The following is a 17,928-nucleotide window of genomic DNA, read 5'->3' on the forward strand; positions in this document are numbered from 1 at the left end:
TTTCCTCACCAAAGGATGTGTTATTTGGTATTTTTAATAGCACCATCTGTCAGTGAGGGAAAAGCTCCGAGTTGCAATATTGATCTTGTCACTTTGGGGAACAGTTTGATATTTAGGATTATAAATAACATTTTCATTTGCTCGGTGATCGTGTTTAGGCTGTGCTTGACATCTGAGCCCAAGGATATCATTTCTTATCAAATATGAAGATGTGTACTATTCCTGAGGTCTGAATCACGAATTCTGAAATAATATTGACACGTAGGACTGACTCTGAAACCTTAACAGTTCATAGGATGTATACAGTTTTTCCCTGTTTTAATTAAATAGAGGACAATGTGAGCTGACAATAGCAGTAATTGGCTAGCATTTATTAAGCTCTAACTTTGGCGCAGGTTAGAGTATCTGATTTAAGCCTTACAACAACATAATCAGGGAAAACCGCAATGATGACCATGACCCAGGGAAGCCCAACAAAGCAGAGCAAGGCGCCCCCTGCCCCGTGGCTACTGAGAGGCAGAGCTGGGATTTGAACCCAGGCAGACTGGCTCCAGAGCCTGTACTATGAGCCACATTGTTTATTTATATTTACGCCTATGTGTGTAGAGTCTTCTTTATTTTTATGCTTTCAGTATCTTCTGTATTTGATTTCACATTCTTATTGTTTTTTCTTCTCCCTTGATCTTTACAAACATCTTTGAAGTACGTAGGACAAAGATTATTATCCACATCTCGCCAGTTAAAAACCTGAGGCCCAGAGATATTAAAGGATTTCCCTGACACCATACTGTAATTAACAGCAGATTAGGATTCAAATATAGATCATCCTGCTCAAATTCATGTATCTCTTTGATTTGAGTGACACAAAATTATTACCATTATTGTCAATATTGAAACCTCCTATGGTTACATTTAAAAGATAAGATAAGCTATGTATTTCACTGGATATTTGGGCTTATAAAGGGAATATGTACAGAAGTTTTAGCCAGGTCTTTGCTTAAAAGCTCTGGAAGAATGTTTTAAATGAGTTTCTTTCTTTCCCTTTCTTTCCTTCTTTTTCTTTCTTTCTCTCCTCCTTCCTTCCTTCTTCCCTTCCTCCCTTCCTCCCTTCCTCCCTTCTTCCTTTCCTTTCTTTCTTTTCTTGGCCAGGGTAGGAAGGTGCTATACCTATTCCCAAGTAAGATACTCATCCTCTCATAGGATATGTTCCCATAGACTAATTGTATTCTCCCGGAGGGTATCTGATTTCCATAGAGATTTGAGACCCTGTATTTACAAGAGAAACAACAAAGCTACCCTCCCTTGCACCCCAAACTTGCCTTTCTAGTGCCATAGCTCTTAATATCTTCATGACATAGGTATTTTAATGTGGTACAGAATATTCCAGAACTCCACTGAACATTAATATAGCTTGTATATTTTAAAAGGAAAAGGATAAACTCTTTGATATTCTCATCTCTACGTTTAGCTAAGTTATGTTGAATTAGGTAATTCTGGTAATATTTTAAGACACTCTTTATATAGATTCTCATTGTTATCATTGAATACCATTCTTTGGAAGGTACTTAATTCCATCCATCAAGCAGTGGGGATGGAATAATCTACTCTTTCTTTATGTGGCCAGCCCCACCCAATTGTGCGTGATGATTCCGTCCAAACAGCCACAGCCTTCTGCCTGTGGACGAGCTTTTCTTTTGCATTGCAAGCAAGAATTAGGAGACTTAAGAGACCTCCAGGAAGGCAAGGTGGCACAGAGTGACATAACTGCTAGAATATGAGAAATGTCTCTCTCCTGTAGAATCATAAACATCGTAGAATAAGTTAGAGATGTTCAAATCCTGTGTCCCCAGGATTTATTGGTTGATGTCATTTCCTGAGAATGTCCCCTCCATGTTCCAAGTTCAGGAAATAGCTGCATGAGCCAAGGATCTGATATGATATCCATACTCTCTTTTCCCCAGATTCCTTTAGGGACCATCTCCATGTTGCCCAGTCTTGCTAGTTTGTATGATGATTATTCCAATAGTTTCTTGTTAGCAAATTAACAATGACAGATGTTTCATTGCTGTCAATGGATTTTATGTGTGATGGACAGTGAGGTTTGACCATTCACTTCATTTGAAACAGATGATATTTCCACACTGAAATGATGTCCTGAGTTTGGTGTTTCCAGGATGTAATAGGCCTGGACTGGTACACCTCTGGGTAAAAGGCTGTGACTTTGTTTTCTATTTTAATTTTTTAATGTTTATTTATTTTTGAGAGAAAGAGCGTGAGAGCGAGCAGGGGAGGGGCAGAGAGAGAGGGAGACACAGAATCTGAAGCAGGCTCCAGGCTCTGAGCTGTCAGCCCAGAGCCCAATGTGGGGCTCGAACTCACAAACCGCAAGATCATGACCTGAGCCAGAGTCAGACGCTCAACCGACTGAGCCACCCAGGTGCCCAAAAGCCTGTGACTTTAAGGAAGTCATCCTAGGAAAAACAGGCCAACTCACTCTCAGGCCATCACTTTATTTGTTGTTAGAACACGGGAAAGCTTCACTGATAAAGGTAGGGTGTAAACCTCCTATATATATAATATATATATATTATATATATATATATATCCAGGCTCTGAGCTAGCTGTCAGCACAGAGCCCTACACAGGGCTCGAACCCACACACCGTGAGATCATGACCTGAGCCGAAGTCGGACGCTCAACCGACGGAGCCATCTAGGCACCCCGAAATCATCGATATTCTTAAATTGTTTAAAGTTTATTTATTTCGAGAGAGAACAAATGCGAGGGGGGAGGGGTACAGAGAGAGCGGGAGAGAGAATCAGAAGCGTTTTCCATGCACTGTCAGCATGGAGCCCGACACAGGGCTCGATCTCATGAACCAAGAGATCATAACCTGAGCTGAGAGCAAGAGTCTGCCACTTAAATGACAGAGCCACCCAGGTGCACCCAAACCATCAATATTCTTAAAGATCCCATGCCACTCCCATCTCCTCCAAAAAGCCTTCCTTGTTCATTCTTATAGCCATTAATTCATTTCTCCTCAGCCTTCTATTACATTTTGACTTAATATTGTATTACCCAGCACTTGATTATCATATACTCTGTTTATTTTACCCAAAAGGAAACCTGCATGTTTAACCTGCCTCTCATATTAGGTTTTAAGTTCAGAAAAAAGTCTGCTGACTGAAACAGTCCATCTCAAAACTAAAGAAAGGAAGTACTTTTTCCATTCCTGTCTAAAGTAGCACAGACCCTGCCCCTTCCCCACACACATTCCATACCATTTACCTTCCAGAATTTACAGAGGACTGAGTTCCTAACAGATGTTCATTCAGTTCTTTGTATGTGATTGAACTTGAAAAATGGAAGGCAGTAAATTTGAACAAAGGAAGAAGATATTCCAGAAGTTCATAAGTCACTGGGGGCCCTTCAGTATTTGTGTCACAGCTCTTCAAATGTGCTGCCATTTCTCTTTGGGAAGTTCTCCGAGTCAGCCAAGGGGCTCATCGTTTCTGCCACCCCCATACTGAAACCACAGAGTCTTATCCGATTCATCCTGACTTCTCTGGCATCGACGTGTGAGCTCGCTGGAGCTGGCATGTTAGCATCACGCAGGCTTTACGAAGTTCCATGTACATCCAGGGAACTCCATAAATAATAGAGTGAAGCAGAGGCCAGGTTGACTACTGATGTTGTGGTCTTTAATCTCTGATAACACTAACTTTAAGGGTGTGTGTGCGGGGGCTAAATGGCTAAAACAAACTTGAAGAAGACGTACATATTTCAAGGACTTCCACCATCTGTTTTAATTACTATAAAGTTGCAGGAGTTGAGTGATATTAGCACGAGTGAAGCCAAATAATTGTAGAAGCTGGTTGTCTGGAATTAGACACACAGGTAACAACCAGTTGTTTTTGTTACTATCTCAGATTCTGACCTACAGGATTGGTGCCCCTTCGGAAAATCGTGCAAATATTGGGTGAATAGCTAAGTGAGAAATGAAACTTTCTCTCTTTGAACCAAGAGACCATTTTCTAGTTGTGTGTGTCAAAGACAAGCATACCATTCATTTTTGGAAACTAAATCAGCTTTCTTTAGGGAAGCGGCTTTAATGTGATAGAGAAGGCAACATATCAATTAACCTATTAATTAACCCAGAGAAACTATTAGCCAGGGAGATCATCAAATTGCTTTTTAAAAGATTACCTGACAACACAGAGTCTGCACAAATAATTACTTCTGCAAGTATCCTGGGTTCGTCCTCTCTCTGAGATATCGGAGAACATGTGAATATCAAAGCTTCTTGATTCTTTCCTGTATATTTTCTTCAGCGTGTATAAGAGTTATCTGGCCATGTTTTGTTTTGTTTGGTGTTGGCTTCGCAGGGGAGAGGAGGGGGCTTTTCCAGGATCCCAGGCATTGGTCTTCTGCTTCAGAGCCTTTTGTAGATCACTGTTCTTTGAGAATCTTCAGAACACCATGTCTGCAGGGACATTCACGTATGCCTGCACGGACACACAGAATTTGGCATGTGGTTTCAGAAGGCTTGCGGACCCCCAGAATTTTGTCTCGTGTTCTCTAGGGGCTCCCTGTAGTCTGGAGTGAGGACTAGGTCTCATTTCTCATGCAGCCTCCTCTGAAGAAGCACAGCAGCCTGCCCGCATTCATGTCTGGACTGTGGGTCTGCTTGGCGAGGGGGTGTGGGTGTGCCCGTGGCGGGCAGGCTAACGGGGTTGCCGGGGAGTCTGATCTCACAAGACTTTGATAAAGGCATTGTTGGCTTCCCACGGTGCCTGTGAATTCAAGTAGGAGACAAATGGATTTCTTCCCTCTTTCTGATCCTGTGCGGGAACTGCAGAAAAGCGGGTGTCTCTCCCTCCTTAGAAAGAAATGCCTTTCCCAAAGATGAATTCAGTCGGCTTCATTGATTGGAAAGCTTGTCTGGTCTGTCTCTAAGTGCAGTCTTCCCTGGTGGCTGCTACCTGGCAAAGAGAAAAATCGGTCTCTTGACTGAAGGAGTTCTGTGTGGAGGCGAAGGAAGGGAAAAGAGACCAGGGAGGTGAAGACAAGAAGAGGCAGAGGGAAAGGGCGGGCACATTGCCTGCAGGTGAGCCCAGCAGCTCATCAGCTCCAAAACTGTGCAGCTGGGGCATTTAGGGCACCAGGTCTGGGGGTGCTGACAAGCAGTGGGGAGCCTGCCCGGGTCCAGGAAGGCGTGTCTCCCAGACTGGGAGGACCTGAGGACACCACGTGACCATCCTGAGCCTCAGTTCCTGGACGGTAAAGCTGAGCCTCAGGAAAGCACTCCCAGCAGAGCACTGGCAGAGGAGCATCCAGAGAAAGGTGTAAGGTACCCGCCCCGGCTGGCAGAAATCACAAGAGCGATTTCTTTCATAAGGAAACCTACAGGTGCTTAGGAAGCTTTGGGGCAGCAGGTGCTCTGGGGATGATGGGAGAGGAGACATCAGGGACACTGAGAAAGGGTGAGGCCATGACACAGCTGACCACCTTTCAGACTGAGGCGACAGGAAAGTTCTCCGGGTTCCGTAGGGATGGGGCGTGAGGCGGCAGTACTGTGGTTTGAATGAGAGCAAGGACGCTGGCGGAGTGACGATACGTGTAAGCCAAGGCTGGCGGTGCGCTGTCGCTACAGAGAGACTTGTTCTCTGGGAAGAACGCGGAGGCCTCGCCAGTGGGCTTCCTGGATGTAAGGCTTGTAGCAAGTTCTCTGCTTCGGTTGAACTGAAAAATCAAGATCCTTGTGGTTCATGGTCACATGTGCTTGTGTCTTTGTGAGTGTGTTGGAGACGGAGGTGGAATGTTTGAGGAAAAGCTAATCTTGGGCAAAAATCCTTTCCCTTCAGTGGCCAACTGGGGCTGGGGACAGAAGTGTCCCCGGGCAGAGAGGGGCGCTGGTCCCCTACCTTGCTCAGGACTGTTGCGATGGCTTCCATACGAAGCCTACCTACTGACCCTTAGGCGGATCTGTCCTGCTGTAAAATCCCCCCGAGGCAGCCTGCTTTTGCGTTTCCCACACCTGCACAGACTCCTGCCCCGCGAACCCCATCCGCCTTCCCTCCCAGCCCACATGTCACTGTCCCTGTCAATGGCACATGAGCACATGTCACTGAAGCTACTCCTGGTCAATCACTGCCATCCCAACAAAGCAGGAGAATTCTTAGTGTGCAGGGGATATGCGAGATAAAAGAACAAAAATCAGCTTAAAGAAAGTCTGAGCCTTTGTCCAGTGGGACAGATGGTGAGACTAAACCAGGGTGAGGGTGTCTGCCCATCTCGCTCTACCTTGGACAGACTCAGTGAAAACTACTGTCAAAAGTGTCCTGGAGACCTGCTTGCCCCCAGACAGAATTCTAGAAACCGCAGTTCTTGGTGAAGGCCGCCTGATAGCTCATTTAAAAGTGATCCCTTTTGTATAAGGAGGATTTTAATCTGCCAGATCCAATACAATGAAAATAAAAGTTTAGAATGTCTCCAGTAAGAAGCCAGGTAGGAAGATAATGAGGGGAAAAGTGGGTGGCATGGGGTGAAGGGGATGTTTGAGGTAATTAGTAAAATAATCCCAAACACCCTGTGCACGTAAACCCATGCAGGCAGAGCAGACTTCAAGGAAGATGGGAGTGAGTCCCAAGGATGTACCGGCATCATTTTCAGAGAGATCATCTTCTACTCAGGGAAAAACTGGGAAGAGTCTGTCTTTTCTCTGCAGATGAGTTTTAACTGAGAGGGACAGGAAGCGCCCACCAGGGTCCCCCTGGGGAGGTGGTCTGAGGGAGGGTGGCGTACGGGCCACTCCACATATTTGTTCTGAGGAGATGCAAATAAGCCAGAGCAAAGGGAGGTGATGTGGCTCAGCAGGGGGCAGGACGGAAACGCAAATCATTAGGTGGCACGTGGTGCATCTGCCTATACACCGTTGTAAGTGTTCACATATCTTTAATTATTGCCTTGCATACTGTTTTAAAGGTAGAAGTGATTTGATGCTTATCATAATGTAGGAAAATATTTGCAATTTTATAGGAATATATATATATATATGTATGTGTTTACGTGTGTGTGTGACTATAGTTACACACCCTAAGCCATATTGATAATAAAGACCAGGATGATGATGGATGATGATGGTAAAGATGATGTGATGATGGTGGTAATGATGGTGGTGGTGGTGGTGGTGGTGGTGATGATGGTGGTGATGATGATGAAGGTGATAGTGATGGTGGTGATGGTGGTGGTGATGATGATGGTGATGATGGTGATGATGATGAAGGTGACAGTGATGGTGGTGATGATGGTGGTGATGATGATGGTGGTGATGGTGGTGGTGGTGGTGGTGGTGGTGGTGGTGGTGGTGATGATGGTGGTGATGACATGCTGTCTCTAAAGACGAACAGTGTTCCAGCTGTATTAATAGATTATCTAATTTATTAAGTACGATAGTCCTTCACAGCCACTATTACTGTCCTTTGCTGTAATTGAAGAAACGGGGGCTTGGAGAGGCTGATGAAGTTGCCCAGATGACAGCATTTGCCCTTCCCTGTGCCCAGTCCAACCATTGTGCCCATCCAACTGTATCTGTGCCCTGACCTCTCTTGAAGTGCCAGGCTTCTGTTATTATTTTTTAATCTTTATTTATTTTTGAGAAAGAGAGAGACAGAGACAGAACACAAGCATGGGAGGGACACAGAGAGAGGGAGGCACAGAATCCGAAGCAGGCTCCAGGCTCTGAGCTGTCAGCACAGACCCCGACGCGGGGTTCTAACTCACAAGCTGTGAGATCATGACCCGAGCTGAAGTCAGATGTTTAACTGAGCCCCCCAGACACCCCTTGGGGCTCCTTTTAAACTGTTGTTTGTTCTCTTTGTGCCGTCACAAAGCCACATCTAAAGCATCTCATTCAACTCTGGGCATTGTGGGTGTAACTAGAGGTCGGTTTATTTTGTTTATTTATCTGTACGTTCAATTTACAACTTCATGTATCTTCTAAGACGATAAGAAGCCTGCACTCCATAGATATGAGCATGCAGTCTTAATTACCCAAGATGCTTCCCTCAGCCACTGTGGGGGGAGGGGTGGGGAGGGGTTCAAGGACGGACCCAGGTCATGATGTGTGTCAGCACGAGGGCTTGATTAGAAGACCCAGGAGCCGGGAGGTTAGCAGAAACACACCTTCACTGTGTTAGGAATTATACAGAAATAAGAGCTTCGGTGAAGGGAAGAACATAAGTCACATTGTACTGAGTGCGAGGGCTCAACTGTGTCTGAGGCGAGGTTCTACAGGAAGATTCCAGATGGGAACAGGAGGGTGTAGAAAGCTAATGAGAGGAGAATAAGTGTAGGAGGAATCCATTATTGAGAGAAAGAATAGATCATTGCAAATATAAAGAAAAGGAGAGTGATTAAGAGAACCATATGGAAACCAACTTGACAACAAACTATTTAAAATAAAACATCATCTTCTTATAGGCAATCCACAGATACAAGAGAAAAATGACATAAGTATGTTATTTAGAAAATATTTAAATAAATTCCAGGATAAAAATTATTGCATGAGGACAAAAAGGAAATAGAATATAGAGTTCTGCTTATTAGAAGCCTGCAGTGGCTTCTTTTTTTTTTTAATGTTTTATATTATGTGAAAAACATAAAGGTTAAAAAAAAAAAAAGAACCATATGGACCACAAAATGCAAGGTGTATGAAAATCCCTCATGGTACCAACATGTGAGTCAAGTCTGTGCTGGCAGTTTGCTGAGAGCAGCAAATCTGTTGAGGTGGGAGAGGGAATGTAGGGGTGTGTGGCGGGGGGACCGGAGGGATGACAGGGGAGGGGTGGAGCTGAAGCCTGAAGGAGCTCCTTCCTTCCCCCCCACCCGCCACATTAGAGAAGAGTTGAAGGTCATATTCTGGAAACTGAGATCCATTTTCCTAGGGGCAGTGTGAAATGCTGAAAGGTTTTATGATCATGCCAGAGCCCAGAGCAGATAGTTAGACAATTAGAACTATTTGAAGGTTGACAAGACAGCAGGATTAGATGAATAATACCCCAAAAGTAAGGAGAGTAAGAGCCAGCAAAGAGGGAGATTTGAGGAGGTGGAGATATAACTGGGACAGAGGAGGGGCAGCCTGAGAGCGGGGTGGGGGGCAGGCAAAGAGCCTCACCTCACTTCCCCTGTCCCCAGGGAAGAAGTGCTCCCGCTCATCTTCTCCCCTTCTTCTTTGTCTTCAGCCTGCCCTCCCCGCTAGTGCCTAGATGTCTGGATCCTTCACAGAACAGAAACTAGTTGTTTCCAGAATTTTTATTTATGGTTATTTTTTAAAAGAATTTTTAAAGTTTATTTTGAGAGAGAGAGAAAAAGAAAGCACAAGCAAGTGAGGGGCAGAGAGAGAAGGAGAGAGAGAATCCCAAGCAGGCTCCTCACCATCACCACGGAGCCTGATGGGGGGCTCGAAGCCACAAACTGTGAGACCATGACCTGAGCTGAAGTCGAAGCTTAACCGACTGAGCCACTCAGGTGCGCTGATGTTTCCAGAATTTTAATGCCACAGTACTTGAAAATTCTGTGGTTTCATGATATGCTTTTACACTTAAAACACAACAGGATGCAGTAGGTGCTTTCCTACAGTAATAGGAAAGAACGACTTTCAGGTGAGTTACAACACCTCGCTCCTACACCCCATGAATGCCGGCAGTGGATTTTATTTTCTACCTGAACATTGTCATGTTTGTTTCACCATCTGTAAAATCGGCATAGTATTATCTGCTCTCTTTACCAGTTTCCCCAAGGACCACCTGAGATTAATATATGGAAACAGCCTACAAGAGGCACAAAATGCTTTATAACCCACAGTGTTATTTTGGTAAGGATCGAGAAAAACCGTAATTGTGTCTGAAATGTAAGAGTTGATAAAGGAAAGATATATTCTGCTCTAGACTCTGACATAATATAATTAAAGTCTGGCTACAAGGAGAGGAATCACTTCCTGATGAATTATGAGACCCAATTTATGGAATAAATTATTGGACTAGTTTTTAAAAAGTCCAAGAGTGGTTATAATTTATCTTGATTAGTAGAAAGGTTTCATAAACTAGAGTATGCAACGCATTGATCCGCCCAGCAAGTGCGCTGTGCGGGGGCACTCTGCACAAGCCAGACAGCCCTTGCTCAGTGGAGGGAAACTCAGCAGCTTGGCATGTTTTCATCACAGTCGTGGGACGGAATGAGAGCTGGGTGTTGTAATGGAAAACGATCAGTCTGCGTGACTGGTGCAGAGAGATGAAGCATGACATTTGAAAACACATTTCCTCCAAAGATCTTGAAAGATCTTTGAACCAGAGCTCACCCACACATCTATATTCTCCAAATTATAAAGCAAGTCATTACAGATTTTTGGTTTTGGCCCCCAGTGGCTTTGCCCTTCCCATGCTCCTGGATCTGATTTTCCTCTTCTACTCAGGCTAGAATCAAATAAGCAGCAAGACACCGTGGGATTAGCACATTGCAGTAACCTCCTATTAGGAGACAGTGCTGTGGAAAGAAGAGAAAATTAGAATCTGGGTTCTCAATAGGTTCCTCTTGATTAACACGTGCTAACCCCAGACCCGCTTCAGATGTTCAGCCTCAGGTTGTGGTGAGGCGTTAGGAAGGCTTCTAGCCTGGAACAGCCACCATATTCCTTTTCATCCTCTCTTTAGGGAGGTCAAGTGTAATTAGCAAACAGTAGGCTTAAGACTGAAGGGATGAAATATTCCTCTCTCTCTTTAAGAGGATATACCCGAAGACATTCTTGCCCCTCTTTTTTTATGGGGGGTATCTAATTGTTGCTTTATATTTTCTTTATCAAAGTGTGAGTAAACATCTTCACACATGCACATTTGAGGGGAGGGTATTTTTTCCCAGTTTAATTGAGAAGTAATTGACCTTACTACCGTGGAAGTTGAAGTCATACGCCATGATGGTTTGATTGACTATATGGTGAAGTGATTATCGCACTAGGGTGGGCTAACATCTATCATCTTACATAGATGTGATAGAAAGAAAAGAAAGAAGAAAACAAAGTTCTCCTGGGATAAGAACACTTCGGATCGACTGTCTTAATTTTCTCTTAAGCCATACAGCAGCATTAGGGGCAGTCACCGTGTATGTTACATCACTAGCCGCTCATTTATCTTGTAACTGGAAATTTGTACCTTTGCCCAACTTCCTGCATGTTTCAGTAGGGCACTGTTGATGGCACTCACCTTGACCTTTCTAATGAACCCTCTCTTTTGGTGCCTGGCCAGGCAGCACTGTCTCACCTGTCCTCGGGGTTTCATGCCCACTGTGACGTGCACTCACTCTCTCTGTCCTCGGAAGATACATCTCCCATGGAGAGTACTCGGATTCAAAGCCCTCCTTCTTGGAGAAGTCCAGTCAGGTACAGGTGATAATTTCAGGCATCTGAGTAAGAAAGCCACACATGGAGAAATGGCTTGTATGTATTAAAGGAGTAAATGGCAAAGCGGTAATGACCTCATGTGGCTACCACAAGATAGAAGAGGTCCTTGACATCCACCCAATTTATTTGTTTTCATGCATGTTAGCTTTTTCTCTCCTTTGTTCCCAAGAACAAGTAGGAAAGGGCAGATCGTGTGACATCATTTCTAGGCGTGCTTTCCTTGTGTCGTGGTCTTAAAGGCTGCAAAGGCAAAGAGATCTTTGAAAATTACACATAGTATTGTGGAGAAAGGGAACTCAGAGAAAGAATGGGTTGCAAAGGTGGAACTCAGAGAAAGAATGGGTTGCAAAGGTGTTGAGAGGTGGGATGAATTGCGGTCAAGAAGTGGCCCACTTTGGGCGCCTATCTAAACGCCTTCCCTGGCTTCTGCGGAAATGCATCTCGTGTTTTAGTGAAATGCAACGAAACAACAAATTTGGTGTTCAGGGGCTTTGACGCATATCTTGTCTTATTCTTATAACAATCCAGTGTCTGCCTTTATCATGCCTGTTTGAGAGATGAGAAAACAGAGGCTCAGCAAGATCTGTGCTACCCACCCTAAACAGTCGAACTAATTCATCATGGAACAGGAATAGCGCTCGCGATCCAGGGAACAGGGCTCAGGTCAGGGAAGTAGACTTGGCTATAGGACTGTGCATTTTACCTCTTATTTCAAGTTTTTTTTTAAATCCTGCTTTACAAGAAATGGCAAAGGCTACAAATATATAGTATAGGACAATGCAAAATGAATATAATCCTAGTTAACTGCATTTTTCATCTAAATTAGGAAATACTCAATAAAAACGGCTTGATGGTGCCCCTTCCCTCAAAGTACCTAGAACAGGGGCACAAAGTCAACAAATGTATAGATATTCTGCTCTAACAAAACATGCGTATTCCTAAAAATTCACCACGTGATGCAAAATCACACAATAAAAACCGCAGGGTGTATGGGGAAAACGTTGACACAAAAAGAAAAAGCAGGAGCCTCGCGGAAATGTTAAGATAGTTTTATCTGTGTCCAGGGCTTAAGAATCATATACGACTTATGATATGGAAGGCTCTTTACCTCGAATAGGACCTGGAGTTTGCCTGGAGGAGTCAGTCCTGGGGGGGTGGGGGGCATCATTGTGAGATGTGTGAGATGTCACACAGAGGTGGAAGGAAGGGGGTTGTCTGGAATCAGATGGAACTTTGTGACATGGGTGGGTGTGACTCAAGACAGGTGCCAGATGGAGGTTGCTGCCACGTGTGAGGGTAGGTGAGTGTGTGTATGTGTGTGTGTATGTGTGTTCCTAAGGCTCAGCCAAGCTACACATACACTCCTAGTGTTTCCCACCAAGTCACACTTACACAAGCACAGAATTAGTGGCATGCTCATATAGTTCCCTAGTATATCAACTGCATTCAAACAAAGTCACATTTTCAAAACATGCGCGTTAGCAAAACTGGTGGCACATAGGTCTTCCCTCTGAGGAGTTTAAGATCTCGTTCAGAGTAAAATAAGGATAAACAAGAAATACTGAATTACAGATTGCCAAACTGAATGCACATGTGTCATGGAAAGGGAGGGGTCAGTGAGGTAGTAAGGGAGGTTTCCTTGCAGAAGGTGACTTGAAGAAATGCCGTAAGCAAGATAAAGGAGTGGGAAGGGCAGGGGGAGATCGGCTCAGGAGCAATGCGAAGTAAGGTCAACTGAGTGGCTTTGCGCAGAAGCTAGAGTGGCCCTGGTGGCCGTTGAGAGGCATCGCAATAAGAGAGGTTTTTAACAGTTTGGGTGTACGTGGAGTCTGCAGTACAGACCGGGGGAATGAAGATTTACAGAATGCAGGCCACCATTCCGTGCCTCCAGGCCACCCTATTCACTTCTCATTCGACAACGTTCACTGTGTTCCTGAAAGCGCCAGACGCTGCCAACAGCTAAGGTCACGGCTGTGAACACAGAAGCCAAAATATCTGCCCTAAGGAGTTTTTGACCCAGTCGAGGAGAGAAACAGCAACAGAGTAGGGAAATGACAAGATTCCAAGTAGAAATATGGGCTTGGGAATCAATGGATAGGGGACAGGGAACAATGGGTTTGGGCGGGAAGGTGGCTCTTCCAGAGTGGCCGGCCAGAGATCTCTTCTCTAAGGGACCAGCATTTGCATACCGATTTAGCCGGTGTGGGGTGGGGAACAGGTCTGGAAAAGCTGGTCCAGGCAGAGGAGACACAAAATGGAGCGAGAGTTGGCAGGGCAGGCTGGAGCGGAGGGGGAGGGGCGGAGGGAGAGAGGATGTGGGACCCGCAGGGGCCAGACCCCGTAGTGGCCTTAGTCCATGCTCGGGAATTTGGGTTTTGTTGTAGTTCCCATAGGAAGCCACTAGATTGTTTTGAACGCAGTGTGTCATGATCCAGCTCCCTTTTGTTTTTTTAGATCGTTTCGTTTGTATGTGGAGAGAGTCCTTAGTGGGTAAAAGTGGAATCACAAAGACGTGGTTGGGGGGAGGGGGTGGGGGTGGGGCCAGGGTGGTAGATGCAAGCATGGCCAACACCTGGGGGGAAGAAGGGAGAGCGAGAAGAAGGGAGGCAGGAAGGACGGAAGGAAGGGAGAGAGACAACCGGATTCCAGATATATTCTGATATTAAAATCTTTGGAAGAAACGTCCAGATAAGATTTTAATATGGAAGTGTACAGTAGGGTATCTGAAGCTGAGTAGACAGAGGTGCAGGGCCCTGCGATGGGGGCCGCCATGACAAGGGGAGTGTTAGGGGCTCACTTGTGTCCCCTCGGAATTGAAGCCCTAACCCCAAGGCTTCAGGACGTGACTGCATTTGGAGATAAGGCCTTTAAAGAGGTGACTCAGGAAAGCAAGACCATTAAAGTGGCCCCGATCTGATCAGAATGATGTGCTCATCGGAAGAAATTTGGACACAGAATGAGGCGGCATGTCTGCACGCCCACTGAGGCGTGTCGCTGTGAGGACACAGTCTAGTCTGACAATCCGTTCGCCGGTGAAGAGGCACCGCCAGGACTTTGGTTTTGTAAGATCTCTGTTCCAATTTGGGAAGGAGTCAAGAAAAACACAGAGACTTGCTTAAGGAAAACAATCACTGTGTTGATAATCAACACAACAGAACGTCTAGAATAAGAAACCTGTCCCTCTACGTTTCTAGTGGTTATAGTCTATTTACAGGAAAAGTACCTGGAAGAATACAAGTGATTGGAAGAACAAAAAGGAAGAGGAATCCACAGAGCCTTCAGTGTGACTCACACTGAGCCTGGTCAAGGGAAGGAAGATGAGCCCATGAGTAGCTCTGTATGCGTCTCTCTTACTGGGATAATGTCCTCACCTTCAAGATTAGGAAGCCGGCCAGGGCAGGTTCAGTTCTTTTTATATACGAGCAATTTTTAATTCCATAGATGTTTGGGGGGGAAAATCTGAGGAATCATCACCTCAATGATAGAAGCTACATCAGCCTCCCACAAGTTTGCACCTTTGGAAGATGGGATGGAAGGAAATAGACACAGAGATGTGAGATTGCATGACATTTTGACTAATAGGCTTCCACTCTGACTGGGTGCTTCGTTAATTCCTGTCTACACATCTATTTCTGCACTTCCTCCTACAATACCTCCCCTGTGCTAGCCTCAGACCAACGACTCATGGCTTTCCAAACATCCCTCTATTATGTTCTTTTTTTGGAGGTCTGCGGGGACTGGTATGAAGGGGGGTGCTATAAATACAAAGAAAATAACTTGCATGGCCAACTAGAGCTCCCAGGAGGCCCTGTTCTTTGACACAATTAAGACTCATTAAGGTTATGTAGTGCTGAAAAGTGGCCTTCTCATGCAGTGTGAGATGTGCGTTTTATTTAAATATATTTACACTGAGTTCAACTATTCCCCAGTCTCATTATGTATAATGCATTTACTAATGAAGAAATCAAAACATGACATGCATAAAATCCGTAGCACAGTTTTCAAACTCTGAAATCTTATTTGGTGGTACAGAGAAGCACCCTTTAGGTCACAATGCAGAGTCCATGGGTGTCACATGTAGTTAAGAACATTGGCTTCAAAGTCACAAAGATCTGGGTTTAGTCTTTGTTCAACCTCTAATTGGCTGTTACTTTGGACAAGCTACCTCTCTTTCAAAGCATATTTCCATTTGATAAGTGGGAAATAAGAAAACCTATCTCGTAGGTTTTATTGAAGATGAAAATTGCACTATCCAAAGCTTAGCATGCTGCGTGGCATAGAATGAGGAGGGCCCAGAGTGGTTGGTGTGATGATGCCGATCAGGATGATGGTGATGATGATAGTGATGATGAGCATGGTGGTGGTGGTGATTATGAGATTATGATGATGCTGATGATTGTGATCACATGATGGTGATGATGATGATGAGGGTGGTGTTGATTACGATGAAGGTGGTGGTGGTGCTGATGATGATGGTGATCACATGATGATGATGATTATGAAGTTGGTGATGATCATAGTGGTGGTGTTGATGATGATGTCATGTAATCATGGTGATGGTGCCGATGAGGATCATGGTGGTAGTGATGGTGATGGAGATGGTGTTGATGCTGGTGATCATGGTGCTGGTGGTGCTGGTGATGATCATGGTGGTGGTGGTGGTGATGGTGATGGTGGTGGTGGTGATGTTGATTATTATGAAGATGGCGATGATGATGATGGTGATGGTGGTGGTGATCATGGTGATGGTGATGATGATCATGATGGGGCTGGTGGTGATAATGATGATGATATTTAACTTCACAAATTTTCTCTGAATTACACAATAAGCTTAAAATTATTGGTGTGGCCGGGCACTTTCTTAGATCAGAATAGGTAGATACGGAAAAGAAAAATACATGACTCTATTATAGTATATCACTTAGGCCATATTGTATTTCTTTTTAAAAATATGTACAAGTGAATATTCTCTGAAACCTCAAACTTTTTCAATCTTGCTTTTATGAGAAATTATTTTGGTCCTGTATTTACCAAGAGATAAGTCAAAATAATGGGAAAAAAGAGTTCCCTAAAAGTGCAACATTACTCAACGGCATGGCCAAGAGATGGGTTGTGGGGGTGGGGGGCCTGTGAGGTAAGTAGCTGTAACTGCTAAACCGTGAAGAGAAGGTACAGACTTGCATTCCCCACCCCACACCGTCCCTGTGGCTAGGATGAGGTTTCAGGAGAGAGGATACTCTCCTTCCTCCTCAAGAATCCGGGCTGATTCACTAAACAGGACAGGACTTGTAGCTTCTCAACAGTGCTTGTGGGTTGAAGGAATGGATATGAAAAAGAACAAACAAAGCAATTTTAGGGATGCCCTCAATATGAGGATGTCCTTGAAATCAATCCATTCTTTTGAGAAGCTTGGAAGAGTCAAGGTCTTATTCACCAAGGCTCGGGCTCTGAAGGAAGAAAAAAGGAAGATTGTCCTTTCTGGACACATCTTTGACCCTAAGGCCATCAGTTAGCCAACAGCACTTGCTAGGTTTTATGGTCAGGACCACTCACACCGGGAATCTGGACAAGTCATTCCACGCAATTGAGCCTGATTTCAACCACAAGTTCCCAAAGTGATTTTGAGGACCCTGGGGCTACCTGTGACTTTTTAAGGAGGTCTGGAAGGTCAAAACTATTTTCATAATGAAACCAAGATTATATTTGCCTTTTACACTTACATTATTTCATGAATATGAAAAATTCATTAGTTTTAGAGTCTGCATTGCAACTAGTCTTGTCAATTTTTGATGCAGTTTCAAAGAGTGTCTGTGATTATCTAAAAAGGCAATTAAAATATCCCCCTTTTCCAACTACATATATGTGTGAGGTCTTATTTCCTTCATATACTTAAAGTAATATATCGCAACCAATTGAAGGCAGATGTCAGAATCCAGCTTTCTTTTATAAAGGCAGATATGTATAGAGATTTGCAGAAATTTAAAATAATGCCAATCTGTGAATTTATTCCTTTGGAAGACAATGGTTATTTTTCATAACATATGTTAATTACATTAACATACAATGGGGTCTTTAAGGAAACTAATGAAAAGATGTATTTAAAATGTCTTCTTTAGGGGCGCCTGGATGAGTCAGTCAGTTGGGTGTCCAACTTCGGTTCAGGTTGTGATCTCTGTGAGTTCGAGCCCCACATCGGGCTCGCTGGTGTCAGCACAGAGCCTACTTTGGATCCTCGGCTCGTCTGTTCCCCTTCTCTCTGCTCCTCCCCCGCTTGTGCTTTCTCTTGAAAATAAACAAACATTTAAAAAAGTCTTATTTAATGTTTTAATATGATATATAACATATAAAATATATATTACAATATACATATATACCACGTATAGTATATATGCCCCACATAAACCAAATCTCTTTGAGTTTCTCAATAACTTCTAAAAGTATAAAGAGATCCTGAGAAGAAAATCTTTGAAAGGCAC

The 17,928-nt window shown here is 44.2% G+C and overlaps 1 protein-coding gene across 2 annotated transcripts in view; it reads left to right on the forward strand.

Annotated features, from left to right (window-relative positions):
* The window catches only part of DPP6 (dipeptidyl peptidase like 6), an 831,643-nt gene that overhangs the window by 309,418 nt on the left and 504,297 nt on the right, over positions 1 to 17,928 (forward strand). The gene's annotated exons all lie outside the window — the stretch shown is intronic.

The sequence above is a fragment of the Hyaena hyaena genome, unplaced genomic scaffold, assembly GCF_003009895.1.
Source record: "Hyaena hyaena isolate Hyena2069 unplaced genomic scaffold, ASM300989v1 scaffold_50, whole genome shotgun sequence".
NCBI classification, from domain to species: Eukaryota; Metazoa; Chordata; class Mammalia; order Carnivora; family Hyaenidae; genus Hyaena; species Hyaena hyaena.